The 15,698-nt window shown below is 43.1% G+C and overlaps 1 protein-coding gene across 4 annotated transcripts in view; it reads left to right on the top strand.

The window, feature by feature from the left end:
• The window catches only part of rab27b (RAB27B, member RAS oncogene family), a 196,042-nt gene that overhangs the window by 58,197 nt on the left and 122,147 nt on the right, over positions 1 to 15,698 (top strand). The window contains exon 1 of one of the 4 annotated variants that reach the window (XM_063042639.1): positions 2,110 to 2,243. The exons of the other annotated variants lie outside the window; for them this stretch is intronic. The gene's annotated coding sequence lies outside the window, so the exon portion shown is untranslated. Of the gene's footprint in view, positions 1 to 2,109; positions 2,244 to 15,698 lie in introns of those variants that run through there. 4 annotated transcript variants of the gene reach the window in all.

Genomic DNA, 15,698 nt, shown 5'->3' on the forward strand with positions numbered 1-15,698 from the left:
TATCTCGTACCTGTATGCCTCTGCTTCACCATCTGAGAATCTGCCAACAATGGTTGTATCATCAGTGAATTTATAGATGGTGTTTGCGCTGTGCCTAGCCACAGAGTCATGACTGTAGAGAGAGTAGAGCAGCAGACATCCTTGAGGTGCACTGGGGTTGATTGTCAGTGAGGACTGGATATGATTTCTGATCCGCACAGACTGTAAATCTCTCCCTGAGCACATTATGATAATACCTTCGTCACACAGACTACTGTGGTCTGTGATAGAGGCCTGTCATGTTCTATAGGGAAATCAAGGGGAGCATGGAATATCAACCCTGCCAGTGATGCCCATGTACTGAGCATGAATTACAAGAGAATCATGAATAATACTTGATTATCATTCGAAGTAAGACATAAGATAAAAATATTGTAGGTAATTGGAAAGGAAATTATGGAAAGATTGGGCAGATTTGAATTGTTTCTTCCAGAGCTGCAAAGGCCAAGAGGAGATCCAGTAGAGGCTTCATTTCAAGAGGTCTAGAGTACAAGAGCAGGGAAGTGAGTGATGCTGAGGCGTTCCAAGGCTATGGTGAAATCCCACCTTGAGCATTGTGAACAAGTTTGGACTCCTCATCTAATTGTCAATGACCCCTCCCGACCATCCCACAATCTCTTTGACCCCCTACCGTCAAGAAGGAAGGACAAGCATTAGGACAAGAACTGTTAGGATGGAAAACAGCTTCTTCTCCAGGCCATGAGACTACTGAACTCCCTGCCACCACCCGGGTCTCGTCACGTATGAAGCGCCAATAGCATTATGCTGTTTACTTTCTAACTTGTATTGTTTTTGCACTTTATAATTGTTAATTTATTTGCGGTAATATTATTTTATATGTTATATACACTGTGCTTGCAACTTGATCCAAAGGAATATTGTCTTGTTTGGCGGTATACCTGTGTACAGTTTAATGACAATAGACTTGAACTTGATATTGACATCATTTAGTCAGAAAAGATTAGTATAAATGGACATTTGGCTGCTACAACATTGTGGGATGAAGGACCTGTTCCTGTGCTGTGGTGTTCTACGTTCTAGGAAGTGTAGCTATCTGTTTACATTTCTAGATATGGAAATCCATTCCAAGATCTTGGAGTTAGGGTAAATCGAGGCAAATTATTGAGGAGCGAGGTCAAATATCTATAGTTGGAGTTTTCCCAGTGAGTTGATGTACGTGAAACGGGAAGGGCTCATATGTAACTACACAAGTGATCCCGCAGATGCTGGAAATCCAGGGCAACTCGCACAAAATGATGGGGAATCTCAGCAGGCCAGCCAGCATCTATGGGGAAGAATAAACAGTCGATGTTTCGGGCTGAGACCCTTCATCAGGACTGGAAAGGAAGGGGAATGATGCCAGAATAAGAAGGTGATGGGAGGTGAAAGAGTATAAGCTAAAAACTGATAGGTGAATAACAAACAAGAGAAAATCTGCAGATGCTGGAAATTCATGCCACACAAGCAACATGCTGGAGGAACTCAGCAGGCCTAGCAGCATCTATGGGAAAGATTAAAAAGTTGATGTTGCGGGTCAAGACCCTTCATCAGGAATGGAGGGTCTTGGCCCTCCTCCAATCCTGATGAAGGGTCTTGGCCTAAAACATGGAGTGTTTACTCTTTTCCATAGATGCTGCCTGGCCTGCTGAGGTGGTAAGTGAAGTAAGGAGGGTGGGGAGGGATGATGAAGTAAGAAGCTGGGAGGTGATAGATGGAAAAGGTAAAGAGCTGGAGAAGAAGGAATCTGATAGGAGAGGAGAGTGCATCATGGGAGAAAAGGAAGGAGAAGGGATACCAGGGGAAGGTGATAGGGAGGTGAGGAGAAGTGGCGAGAGGCCACGGTGGATAAATGATGTAATTTCTTAGTTTTGTAGTGGCGAGATTGGACGGACTTTTTGTCTACTTGTTGCAGCCAAATCGAAGAAACACCCGAATTTGTACTTGCATTATATCTTGCCACATTGAAACAGAACCAGAAGGTGATAAGATCTGATGCTGCAAACTGGAGTTTCCTGTCTGTAACTGCTGATGTGAATAAGTGGTTGTTTTACAGTTGGTTGGAAATCCAGAGGGAGTCATCTTGGCTCTTTATCTTCCTTGAATGGCTCTTCCTTCATTATTTCTGACGGAAGGCTCAGCATTGTGTTGACCCAGACTCGCTAAGCAGGATTTGGATGCTGACCATCAATTGTACGTCTGTGACAGTAAGTTACTATGAGCCTTTTTAAAGTGTTTTTGGTGCATTATTGGCAATTGCTGATAATAGCTGAGCTACTGTCTGAGGTCAGCCTGTTCAGCAGGTGTTAATCAGCTGCATACATTTTTAAAGCCCTTTCTGGGTGTAGTTTTGTCATCTGGTCAGACTCCATACTGATTTTCAGAAACTTTGTCATTTTGAATGCTGTACAGCGTGGGAATTGTGTGCTAATACCTAGTTTGGACTTTCTATGTCAGTCAACCATTTTCTAGTGGAATGTAGTTCTATGAAGATTGTGCAAAAGGTTCTAAATAGTGTCATTGAGAACTATCGCACAGGAACAGGCCCTTTGGCCCATCTAGTCTGTGCCAAATTATTATCCTGCCTGGTCCCATTGACCTGCGCTTGGATCATAGCCCTCCCGTCGGTGTACTTGTACGAGCTTCTCTTAGTTGCTGCAATTAAACCCACATCCACCACTACCGCTGGTAGCTCATTTCACACTCGCAGCACCCCCTTGTGTGAAGAAGATCCCCCTTAAATATTTCACGTTTTACCTTTAGACCATGACCTCTAGTTTTAATCTCACCCAACTTCAGTGGGGAACGCCTCTTGCATTAACCCTAACTATACCCCACATAACTTTGTATACCTATGCCTCTAACAAATCTCCCTTCATTCTCCTAAACTGCAGGGGAAAATGTTCTTACCTATCTCAACATTTAAGAGAAAATTTGGATGTGTACATCGATGGCAGGGGCATGGAGGGCTATGGTCCGGGTGCAGGTCAATGGGAGTAGGCAGTTTAAATAGTTCAGCACAGACTAGATGGGCTGAAGGGCCTGTTAGCATGAACACTGAGTTCTCTAATCTCTGGTGATTTCTCCCCCCTCCCCTCTCTCTTTTTCCATGCTACACTCTCAGCCCATGTCTTCTCCTCACCACACAATATGTGTGCTGCTCTGGATTGCCAGCATCTGCAGAATCTCTTGCGTTTATACAGAGGAACTGGCTGCACCTCACGCATCCAGGTTGTTAGGCCAAACACTGATCAGAGGATATTAAATTCTGGCGTAGCCTATTGAGAAAACTGAGGCTAATATTGAAAAAGTAAACAATGCAAAAGTCAATTCAGGGGCTAAATGTTATTCAGCGTTATTGAGGACATTTTTTTTACCGAATACTTGAATATTGCTGAGCAAATCTGCTGGTTCAGAAAGCATATTGAACAATATTTTTCTGAACAATGTCACTTGGAATGAAAGCAGAGAGTGCAGGTACTGGTATTTCTGTAGAACATAGAACACTACAGTACAGCTCAAAGTTCAAAGTAAGTATACATTATACAACCTTGAGATTTGTCTCCTAACAGGCAGCCACGAAACAAAGAAACCCAAAAGAGCCCATAAAAAAAGACCATTTGAAACAAAAAGTACAGAGAAAAAATGCAAACAATGATGCAAGAAAATAGCCTTTTGAACTGAAGTCCAGAGCGAGTCCATCCCTAGATGCTTAGTTCAGTACAGAGTGGAACAGTGAACTGAATTGGCCCGTTCTTCGCCTTGGGCCTCGACATTTAAATCTGGGCTGGCATCTAAATGATCATCCAAACATTGGGTTTAGTCATTATAATACACTCTGGGGCCTGGACCTCGCTGCCTCGATTTGGCCTGTGCCCGACCTTTCTGATTTGGCCCGGCACTTAAATCATTGTCCAAACATCGGGTTCAGTCTCTATGATACACTCTGCGACCTGGACCCTGCCACCTTGATTCAAGTCCTTCGGCCTATGATGCTGTGCCAACCTTATAACTTACTCTAAAGTCAATCTAACACTTGGCTTCCACATAGCCTTCCATTTATTATCATCCATGTGCCCATCTAAGAGTCTCTTAACTGCTCCTAATGTACCTGCCTCGACCAGTGCTCTGTGTAAAAACAACTTTCCTCTGACATCACTCCCATATTTCTCTCCATTAACCTTAATTTATGCCCCTGGTATTAGCCATTTCTCCCCTGGGAAAAAGTCTTGGGCTCTCTGCCCGATCTATGCGTCTTATCATTGTGTACACCTCTTTCAAATCGCCTCTCAACTTTCTTCGCTCCATAGAGGAAAGCCCAAGCTTGGTCATGCTATCCTCATAAGATATGCTCTCTAGTCCAGGCAGCATCCTGATAAATGTCCTCTCCACCCTCTCTAAAGCTTCCATATCCTTCCTATAATGAGGTGACCAGAATTGAGAACAATATTCAAAGTGTAGTCTAACCAGGGTTTTACAGAGCTGCAATACCAACTCAGAAACATAGAAACATAGAAAACCTACAGCACAATACAGTCCCTTCGGCCCACAATGCTGTGCTGAACATGTACTTACTTTTAGAAATTACCTAGGGTTACCCATAGTCCTCTATATTTCCAAGATCTATGTACCTTTCCAGTAGTCCCTTAAAAGACCCTATTGTTTCCACCTCCACCACCACCGCCGGCAGCCCATTCCACACACTCAGCACTCTCTGCATAAAAAACTTACCCCTGACATCTCCTCTGTACCTTTTTCCAAACACCTTAAAACTGTGTCCTCTTGGGTTAGCCATTTCAGTCCTGGGAAAAAGCCTCTGACTATCCACACAATCAATGCCTCTTGTCATCTCTATCAGGTCACCCCTCATCCTCCATCGCTCCAAGGAGAAAAGGCTAAGTTCACTCAAACTATTCTCATAAGGCATGCTTCCCAAACTAGGCAACATCCTTGTAAGTCTCCTCTGCACCCTTTTGAAAGTTTCCACATCCTTCCTGTAGTGAGGTGACCAGAACTGAGCACAACTTGCAGCTGTTGAACTAAATCCCCTGACTGATGATAGCCAACACACCATACAAATTGCTAGGGGAACTCAGCAGACCAGGCAGCATCTCTGGAAAAGAGCAAACAGCTGGCGTTTCAGGCTGAGATCCTTCATCAGGGCTCACTTCCAGTATCTGCAGATTTTCTCATGTTTGCCACATACCATACACCTTATAAAACACACTATCACTTGCATGCAACACACATAAAAGTTGCTGGTGAGCGCAGCAGGCCAGGCAGCATCTCTAGGAAGAGGTACAGTTGACATTTTGGGCCGAGACCCTTCGTCAGGACTAACAGAAAGAAGAGCTAGTAAGAGATTTGAAAGTGGGAGGGGAGGGGGAGATCTGAAATGATAGGAGAAGACAGGAGGGGGAGGGATGGAGCCAAGAGCTGTACAGGTGATTGGCAAAGGGGATATGAGAGGATCATGGGACAGGAGGCCTAGGGAGAAAGAAATGGGGGAGGGGGGGAAAACCAGAGGATGGGGAAGGGGTATAGTGAGGGGGACAGAGGGAGAAAAAGGAGAGAGAGAAAAAGAATGTGTGTATATAAATAAATCACGGATGGGGTACGAGGGGGAGGTGGGGCATTAGCAGAAGTTAGAGAAGTCAATGTTCATGCCATCAGGTTGGAGGCTACCCAGACGGAATATAAGGTGTTGTTCTTCCAACCTGAGTGTGGCTTTATCTTTACAGTAGAGGAGGCCGTGGATAGACATGTCAGAATGGGAATGGGATGTGGAATTAAAATGTGTGGCCACTGGGAGATCCTGCTTTCTCTGGCGGACAGAGTGTAGGTGTTCAGCGAAACGATCTCCCAGTCTGTGTTGGGAAACTTTGGGAGATCTATGGACATTGACCCTAAAATCTCTCTGTTCCTCCACACTGCCAATGAGTTCCAAGTGAGATTTATGCCTGATGAATGAAGATGAATATATCTCACTGGGATCTCCCAACAGCACTTAACTTCTGTGGACTCTATGGAGCCTCAGTGCAGTCAAAGGCTTTTGAACTATTTTTAAATGCCTGCAATCAATGGGCGGTCACTGAGTATATTCAAGACTGTTTCTTTTTAGATATTAAAGCAGCTAAGCATTATGATAATTGTTATAAGAAAGTAGTACGGAGGCTCTAACTCATGGAATGCAGAGGGTTGTACAAGCATCCAGCTCCCTCATGGGTCCAACTCTCCCTGCCGTTGCGGACATCTTCAAGAGGCCATTCCTCAAGACGGCAGTGTCCATCGCTAAGGATCCTCGCCATCCAGGATAAACCCTCTTCTCATTACTACAATTGCTTTAGAAACTATGCATTACAGTGCAAAAGCATTAAATTACCATAAATTATGAAATAAATAAATAGAGTAAAACAAGGAATAACAAGATCAGAAGTGGGGAGAGAGAGCAATTTCAAGTTGCTGGGTGTTAATATCTCTGAACACCTAATCTGGTCCTAACATATGGATGCAGCCATAAAGGAGGCAAGACAGCAACTATATTTTACTCAAAGTTTGAGGCGATTTGGTACATCACCTGAAACACTCGAAAATTTCTACAGATGTACCATGGAGAGCATTCTAACTGGCTGCACCACCATCTGGTATGAAGTCGGGGCAGAGGGGGGGATGCGGAGGAGAAATACTCCACAGGGTCGAAGTAAGCTCCAAAGAGTTGTAAACTTAGTCAGCTTTATCATGGGCACTAGACTCCATAGTACCCAAGACATCTTCAAGGAGCAGTGCCTCAGAAAGGCGGCATCCGTCATTAAGGACCCACCACACCACCCAGGACATCTCCTCCTCTCAATGTTACCATCAGGAAGCAGAAACTCAATAATTCAGGAACAGCTTCTTCCCCTCTGCCATCCAATTTCTGAATGGACATTGAACCCATGAACACCACCTCACTACTTTTTAAAAAATTTCTGTTTTTGCACTATTTATTTAATTTAACTATTTACTGTAATTCACATTTTTTATATTATCATATATAGCATTGTACCGCTACCACAAAGTTAACAAACTTAACGTCATATGCCAGTGATATTAAACCCTGATTCTGATTCTGATGATGTTCATGGGCTCATAGACCGTTCAGTAATCTGATGGCAGAGGGGAACAAGCTCTCAATGTTTTTGGCTTTAATTTCTCTTCCCATTACTAACATCGGGGAGGAGGTACAGAAGCCGGATGTTGTGTTCGTTATTCAGGGAGAGTGCAGAGCACACCAGGACAACAGCATGCAGGATACTCAACTCAACTTTATTGACAACACTGCTTGTACAGTGTGTGAACTCCTCCCATGTGGGAGTGGCTATCTGAGTGGCATAGAAATTACACTACCAACTACCACTGCACCTGAATGCACACACTCAACAAAGAACAGCTTCTTTCCCTCTGCCATCTGATTTCTGAACAGCCCATAAATCCATTATGGGCTGTTAACGTGAATCTATTAACACCATTTCATTATTCCTTGTTTTTGTTACATAGAACATAGAACATAGAATAGTACAGCACAGTACAGGCCCTTCAGCCCACATTGTTGTGCCGACCCTCAAACCCTGCCTCCCATATAAGCCCCCACCTTAAATTCCTCCATATACCTGTCTAGTAGTCTCTTAAACTTCACTAGTGTATCTGCCTCCACCACTGACTCAGGCAGTGTATTCCATGCACCAACCACTCTCTGAGTAAAAAATCTTCCCCTAATATCCCCCTTGAACTTCCCACCCCCTTACCTTAAAGCCATGGCCCCTTTTTCTTTTCTTTTTCTTTATTTTGTAATTCTATGTCTTGCAGCATGTGGCTACTGCAAAACAACACATTTCACATCATACAAGCCAGTGATGATAAAGGTGATTCTCTGATTCTCTGGCACTGAGGTACAGCGTGCATGAAGAGTCAACTGACCTACTCATAATTATTATGCAATTTAAGACATTCAAGTGAAAAAAAACTGGACAAATCTGCTTTAGATTCAGAGAGTCATAGACTGACACAGTGTGGAATCAGGCCATTTGGCCTGACTCTTTCATGCTTAACAGGATACCCACCTAAACTAATCGCACTAGACTGCATTTGGCCCATAATCCCTTAAACTTTTCCTGGCCATGAACCTGTCCAAGTATCTGTTAAGCATTGTACAGATAACTATACTTGGCTCTACCACCTTCTCTGGCACCTTTGCTTTCACCCACTACCCTCTGTGTGAAAAACCTGCTCTTTGGATCCCCTTAAGACTTCCCCTCTCACCTTAAACCAGTGTCTTCTATTTTTAAACTTCCATACCCTTAGAAAAAGTCAGTGGCCCTCAACTATGTTCTGTATAATTTTATAAACCTCCATAAGATCATCCCTCAGCCTCTCTCATTCCACAGAAAACAGTCCCAGCCTATCCAAGATCTCCTTATAAAATCATAAGACATAGGAGCAGAATTAGGCCATTTGGCTGATTGAGTCTGCTCTGCTATTCCATCATGGCTGACTTATTATGCTTCTCAATCCCATTCTCCTGCCTTCTCCCCATAACCTTTGAAGCCCTGACTAATCAAGAACCTATCAAGCTCCCTCCTTAAATATACTCAAGGGAGGTGACAACTGGAAGAAAGAAAGGGCTGATGGAAGAGGAGAGGGGAGCATGGGAGCAAGGAAAGGAGGAGGGGCACCTGAGGAAGGTGATGGGCAGGTGAGGAGAAGAGAAGGGGTAAGAGAGAAGCCAGAATGAGCAATGGCAAGGAAGAGAATGGGTAGTGGACAGAAATTGTCAGACATTAGGGGAAATTGCTCTTCACACCATGAGGTTGGAGGCTACCCAGACAGAATATGAGGTGTTGCTCCTGCAACCTGCGAGGTGAGCATGTGGACCTTCGCTCCATTGCTCCTCTGCTGACCTCTAGATTGTTTAAACATCGGCAGAGTATGTGTGCAGATACAAAGTGAGCTCAGCTGTGAATCAGCATTGAACCATCAGCTGTAGGTTAGCTTGATTCAGATAAAAAGAGCAAATTGGTTGAGACCTCCAGAATCAGAACCTGAATAAGGTTTATCAGGCTTGAACAGAAGGGGATAACTACACTTATTTTTCCCTATCATTGAAATATTCGCACAACTAATGATCTCACTTTAAGGACTCTTTATCTCATTATCTCATGTTCTCATTATTTATATTTGCACTTGCACAGTTTGCCTTCTTCTGCACTCTAGGCTGTTTAAACATTGGCAGAGTATGTGTGTATGTTAATCTTTCATTGATCCTGTTATGGATTACTATTCTTTAGATTTATAGTCACAGAGAAGTACAGCACAGAAACACGCCTTTTGGCCCATCTCGTGCATGCTGAAAACATTTAAACTGCCTACTCCCATCGACCTGCACAGGGAACCTACTCTTTGTATCCATACTGTCCATGTACCTATCTAAACTTCACATGAACGTTGAAATTGAGCTTCCATGCACCACTTGTGCTGGCAGCTCATTCACAACTCTAATGCCCCTCTGCGTGAAGAATTTTCCCCTCATGTTCCCCTTAAATTTCTCACCTTTCTCCCTTAACCCATGATCTCTGGTTGTAGTCCTACCCAACCTCAGTGGAAAAAGCTTGCTTGAATTTACCCTCTTTATACCCTAGATATGCTGAGTATACCCACAAGAAAATGATTAATAAAATTAACTTTAACATATGTCATGAAGTTTGTTGTTGTGAGGCAGTAATAACATGCAATATATAAATTACAATAAGAAAAATTTAAAAAAGATGAAAAGTTAATAAAGATCAGCTTTATTTGCCACATTGAAACATACAGTGAAATGTGTTGTTTGCTTCAATGACCAACACACCGAAAGATGTACTGGGCTGTGCCATGCTTTCAGTGCCAATACAGCATGCCTGCGTCTCACTAGCCTTAACCATACGTCTTTGGAATGTGACTGCGAACTGGGGCAGTCGGAGGAAACCCGCATCGTCACAAGGAGAACATACAAACTCCTTACAGCAGTGGCAGAAATCTAATCCCAATTGATGATTACTGACATTGTAAAGTGACTGTGTTAAATGCTACACTACTGTGCCATCCCTATAAGTAGTGTAAAAAAGCGAGGTAGTGTTCATGGGTTCGCGAACTGTTCAGAAATCTGATGGCGGGGGGAGGATGATCCTAAAACGTTGAGTGTATTTCTTCAGCCTCCCATATCTCCTTCCTGACTGTAGTAATGAGAAGAGGTTACATGCATTTTTAAAATTTTTACACCAATTGCTTACTCCATCTGCGGTGAGTGAATCGTGTTGACTGATTCAAGGGGAGATCTTTAATTTTGATGGACAAGTTTCAGTCCTAGATTAAGAAGTTGCAATTCCTGAATATATCTCTGCCTCAGTTGGATAAGATAGAATATCTCTGTATAGTTTTTCACTTCCCATTTCAAAAAGCAGTGTGTAATCTTAACTGTAATCTTAAATTGTTGTTAATTTGATAGTCGGCTTCTGGGAAGCTCAGTCATTCAGCATCTACGTTATCTTGATGGATCTTGTGGCCTATATCTTGAGCTAAATTTGCACCATAAGGCCATAAGGCACAGAGGCAGAATTAGGCCATCTGGCCCATCAAGTCTGCTCCGTCATTCCTTCATGGCTGATTTATTATTCTTCTCAACCTCATTCTCCTGCTTTCTCCCATAACCTTTGGCACCCTTACTATTCATGGACCTTTCAACCCCTGCTTTAAATATACCCAATAACATGACTCAACACCTGTCTGTGGTAAAGAATTTCACAGATTCACCAGCCTCTGGCTAAAGAAGTTCCTCCTTATCTCTGTTCTAAATGGACTTACCTCTATTCTGAGGCTGTGCCCTCCGGTCCTAGACTCACCCATTGTAAGAAACATCCTCTTCACATCCTCTCTATCTTGGCCTTTCAATATTCAATCCTTTCAATGAAATCCCCCCTCTTCTAAACTCCAGTGAGTACAGGACCAGAGCCATCAAACATTTTCTGCTGTTCCTGTCAACTTGAAACAGAATAAATTCAATCATTGAATTCATGAGGAAGAGTAAGCTAATAAATATACTTAATGTTTTTTTGCAAATCATTTATTGATGTTCAAAGTTTAAAGTAAACACTGTCACCATATACAACTCTGGTGTCTTCCCCTTTTTTTTTACAGTGCTGAAGATGGTTCTCAGCCTAAAAGCTCAACTCTTTATTTATTTCCATGGATGCAGCCTGACCTGCTGAGTTTTTCCAGCAATTTGTTTGCACAGAATCTCCTGTTTGTTCCCCTAATTATAGAATCTCCTGTCACTACTTCCTCCTTCCCTCCTGAGTCAGTGTCAGAGACCTGCTCACTGTGGCTTCTCCCTGGTAGGTTGTACCCTCCCAACTGTAGCCAAAGTGGTATACCTACATATTATTGAGGGGAATGGCCATAGTGATCTGGGCCATACCCTCCAAATATCCGGACCTGCATCTCGGTTTTTTTGCACTACCTTACTTTCCATTTTTATATTTTCTATTTATGATTTATAAATTAAATTTTTAATATTTACTATCGATTTGTAATCCAGGGAGTGGGAAGCGCAGAATCAAATATTGCTGTGATGATTGTACGTTCTAGTATCAATTGTTTGGCGACAATAAAGTATAAAGTATAGTGTACTCTGCATTGGCTGTCTATTCCCATTCCCTCTCTTGACAGTCACCCAGGTACCTGCCTGCTATAACTTGAGGCTGATTACCTCCCTGTAGCTCTGATATATCACCTCTTCATTTTCCTGTATGAGCCAAAGCTAATCCAGCTGCAGCTCCAGTTCCTTAACTCAGAGCTGCAGTTCAGAGCACTTTGTGCAGTTGCAGTTAAGGGAGACTGGAAATCTCCTAAAGGTCCCACTTCTCACACGAGTAACATAGCACTAAACCTGGATCCATTCTCAGCACACTAGCTACGTACTAAAAAAAACTTACTAGAAACTTAATTAGAACATCTGCCTGTTCTTGCCAAGCCTGTTCTCGCCTAAGCCCGTTGAGCAAAAGCCAGGCCACTCTAACACTGCTCTACTCCCTAAATAGCTGCTCTGCTTACACCTCCTTTCTTTTTATCAGCTCAAGACTCACTCCCGATGAGACTTGGAGTTTTGAAATGGCTCTGACTCTGCAATATCTCATTCCCTCACTCACTACCTCAAACAATACTCACTCCCGACAAGACTTGCAGTTTTCAGATGCGTCCCTATGCTTCCAGCACCAATATAGCAAGCCAACCACTCACTAACCCTAACCTGTACATCTTTGGAAGACGCGAGGAAGCCAAAGCACCCGGAGGAAACCCACACATTCAGGTGGAAAATGTACAATCTCCATACAGACAATGGTGGGAAATTGAGCCCCAATCATAGTCATACTTAATTGATCCCAGGGGAAATTGGTTTTCATTACAGTTGCACCATAAATAATTAAATAGTAATAAAATCATAAATAATTAAATAGTAATATGTAAATTATGCCAGGAAATAAGTCCAGGACCAGCCTATTGGTTCAGGGTGTCTGACCCTCCAAGGGAGGAGTTGTAAAGTTTGATGGCCACAGGCAGGAATTAATTCCTATGACGCTCTGTGTTGCATCTCGGTGGAATGAGTCTCTGGCTGAATGTACTCCTGTGCCCAACCAGTACATTATGTAGTGGATGGGAGACATTGTCCAAGATGGCATGCAACTTGGACAGCATCCTCTTTTCAGACACCACCGTCAGAGAGTCCAGTTCCATCCCCACAACATCACTGGCCTTACGGATGAGTTTGTTGATTCTGTTGGTGTCTGCTACCCTCAGCTTGCTGCCCAGCACACAACAGCAAACATGATAGCACTGGCCACCACAGACTCGTAGAACATCCTCAGCATTGTCTGGCAGATGTTAAAGGACCTCAGTCTCCTCAGGAAATACAGACGGCTCTGACCTTTTGCTTGTACTGTAAGGCCTTGAGCTAATTGCTGAGCCATAGTGCTGTATCATGCCCACCCATAGTGTTGAGGTTGCCTGTACAGATATTGTATCAAGCATATTTGCATACAGTATTTACATAATATTAACAAGGAAACAGTATTGCTTTGCCATTGCCACAGATGGCTCTGGAGGCCAAGTCATTGAGTATACTTAAACCAGAGGTTAATAGGTTCTTGATTAGTCAGGGTGTCAAAGGCAATGGGGAGAGGGCAGGAGAATAGGATTATGAGGGATAGTAAATCAGTCATGATTGAATGGTGGAGCAGACTCGATGGGACAAATGGCCTATTTCTGCTTCTAAAGTCAGTGACCATTTATTACGTACATCTGCACACCTCTTCATTAATGCAAATATCTAATCAGCTAATCACGTGGCAACAACTCAATGCATAAAAACATGCAGACAGTTGTTGTTCAGCCAAATCTTTAGATTGGGGAAGACTAATGGAATTATTGTAGGTGGCAGATGTGAGAAACTTGGAAACTGCTGATCTCCTGGGATTTTCACATACAACTGTCTCTAGAGTTTACAGAGAATGGTGCGAGAAAGAAAAGAAAATCTAATGACAGGCAGTTCTGTGGGAGAAAATGCCTTGTTAATGAGAGAGGTCAGAGAAGAATTGCCAGATGAATTCAAGCTGAGAGGAAGACGACAGTAATTTAAATAACCTCACATTAAGACAGTGGTGTGCAAACGCACAGCACTTTGAATCTTGAAGTGGATAGGCTACAGCAGCAGAAGGCCACGAACATACAGAAATGTATTCAGTGGCCACTTTATTAGGTTCCCCCCATACCTAATAAATTGGCCACTGAGCGTATATTGTAAATTTTTATAGTCTTAATCTCATCGAAAGTGAGTTTCCTCTCTGCAGCAGTGTTATTGATACTTTCTGAGTCATTGTGTGATAAGACTGGTAGAACGAGCCTTTTACTGGGATATGTACATAGGTTTACGTGTGATTGGCTACTGAGGACAGCCCTCAACAGGGCATTGCTTTTTAAAATCTCGAGTTTAAACATTTTATGCAAATTTCAGCTTGCTTAACAAGAATCAAGGCAATATTTTAAACAAGACATCCCAGCAATTTATCTGACAACGTGGAATGTCAGATATTTTGAAAGTATTAAAGATACGTCCAAAGTATACAACAGAATAAAATTATGGTGGTTTAGAGAAAATTTATTTAAGTTACAAGCTGATGCCTCTCAGAAACAGAATCTGAAAACGTAAGTACAAGAGATTCCACAGATACTTGAAATCTTGAAGAACACACACAGAATGCTGAAGGAGCACAACAGGTCAGACAACATCAATGAAGAAGAATAAACAGTTGATTTTTTGAGCCAGAATCCAAGGAGTTTCACCACAGATGTTGCTTGACCTGCTGAGTTCCTCCAGCATTTTGTGTGTGTTGCTCAGAATTTGAAAACAACTTTTCTAAACTTCAACTCAATTACAACTTGGGTATAAAAATGCCTTTATCCCGAGTACTGGATAAAAGCAAAAGGGGGAGAAAAAAGATGAGCTGTTGTGATCCAGACCAAAGGAAAGCAGTTCAACTCGAAACGTTGACTGAAAATTCCCTCCACAAAACGCTGCCTTCACCAGTTGAGTTCATCCAACAGCTCAAACTTTTGCTATGGATTCTGGCACCTGCAGTCTCTCGATAGTTACCAGCAACATATTTTATGTTTGTCCTGAGATCTAAGTATAGAGTGGACAGCCAGCGCCTCTTCCCCAGGGCACCACTGCTCAGTACAAGAGGACATGGCTTTAAGGTAAGGGGTGGAAAGTTCAAGGGGGATATTCGAGGAAGGTTTTTTACTCAGAGAGTGGTTGGTGCGTGGAATGCACTGCCTGAGTCAGTTGTGGAGGCAGATACACTAGTGAGATTTAAGAGACTACTAGACAGGTATATGGAGGAATTTAAGGTTGGGGGGTTATACGGGAGGCAGGGTTTAAGGGTTGGCACAACATTGTAGGCTGAAGGGTCTGTACTGTGCTGTACTACTCTATGTATGCTGTTCTATGTATAGCCCCAAACTTTCAAGTGGAGTGTTTAGTCTAATAGGAGAGGACGGTGGTCTATGGAAGAAAGAGAAGGAGGAGGGAAACCAAAGGGAGGTGATGGGCAGCTGAGGAAAAGAGAAGAGAAAAGAGGGGAACCAGAATGGGGAATGGCCAGTTGGTTCCGCTCTACCTCTTTTCTTTTCTTCACCTGCATTTCAGTCCCTATGGTGGCCATCCTCCTTCCCTTTCTCCCATGATCCACTAATGCCTCCTATCAGATTCCTTCTTCTTCAGCCCTTCGCCGCTTCCACCTACCCCTTCCTGGTTTCTTACTTCGTTACCCCCTCCTCCACCCACTCATCCTCTCCCTCATCTGGTCTCACCTATCAGCTGCTCGCTTATGTTCCACCCATCACTGCCACCTCCTTACTTTGGCTTCTGCCTCTTTCCTTTCCAGTCCTGATGAAGGGTATTAGCCTGAAATGTCAACTGTTTAATTCCCCCATAGATGCTGCCTGACCTGCTGAGTTCCTGCAGCACCTCGTGTGTGTTGCTCAAGATAGACAGCATCTGCAGAATCTCGTGTTAATGTTTAGCGATTGTGAAT

Source organism: Mobula hypostoma, chromosome 3, assembly GCF_963921235.1.
Source record: "Mobula hypostoma chromosome 3, sMobHyp1.1, whole genome shotgun sequence".
NCBI lineage: Eukaryota > Metazoa > Chordata > Chondrichthyes > Myliobatiformes > Myliobatidae > Mobula > Mobula hypostoma.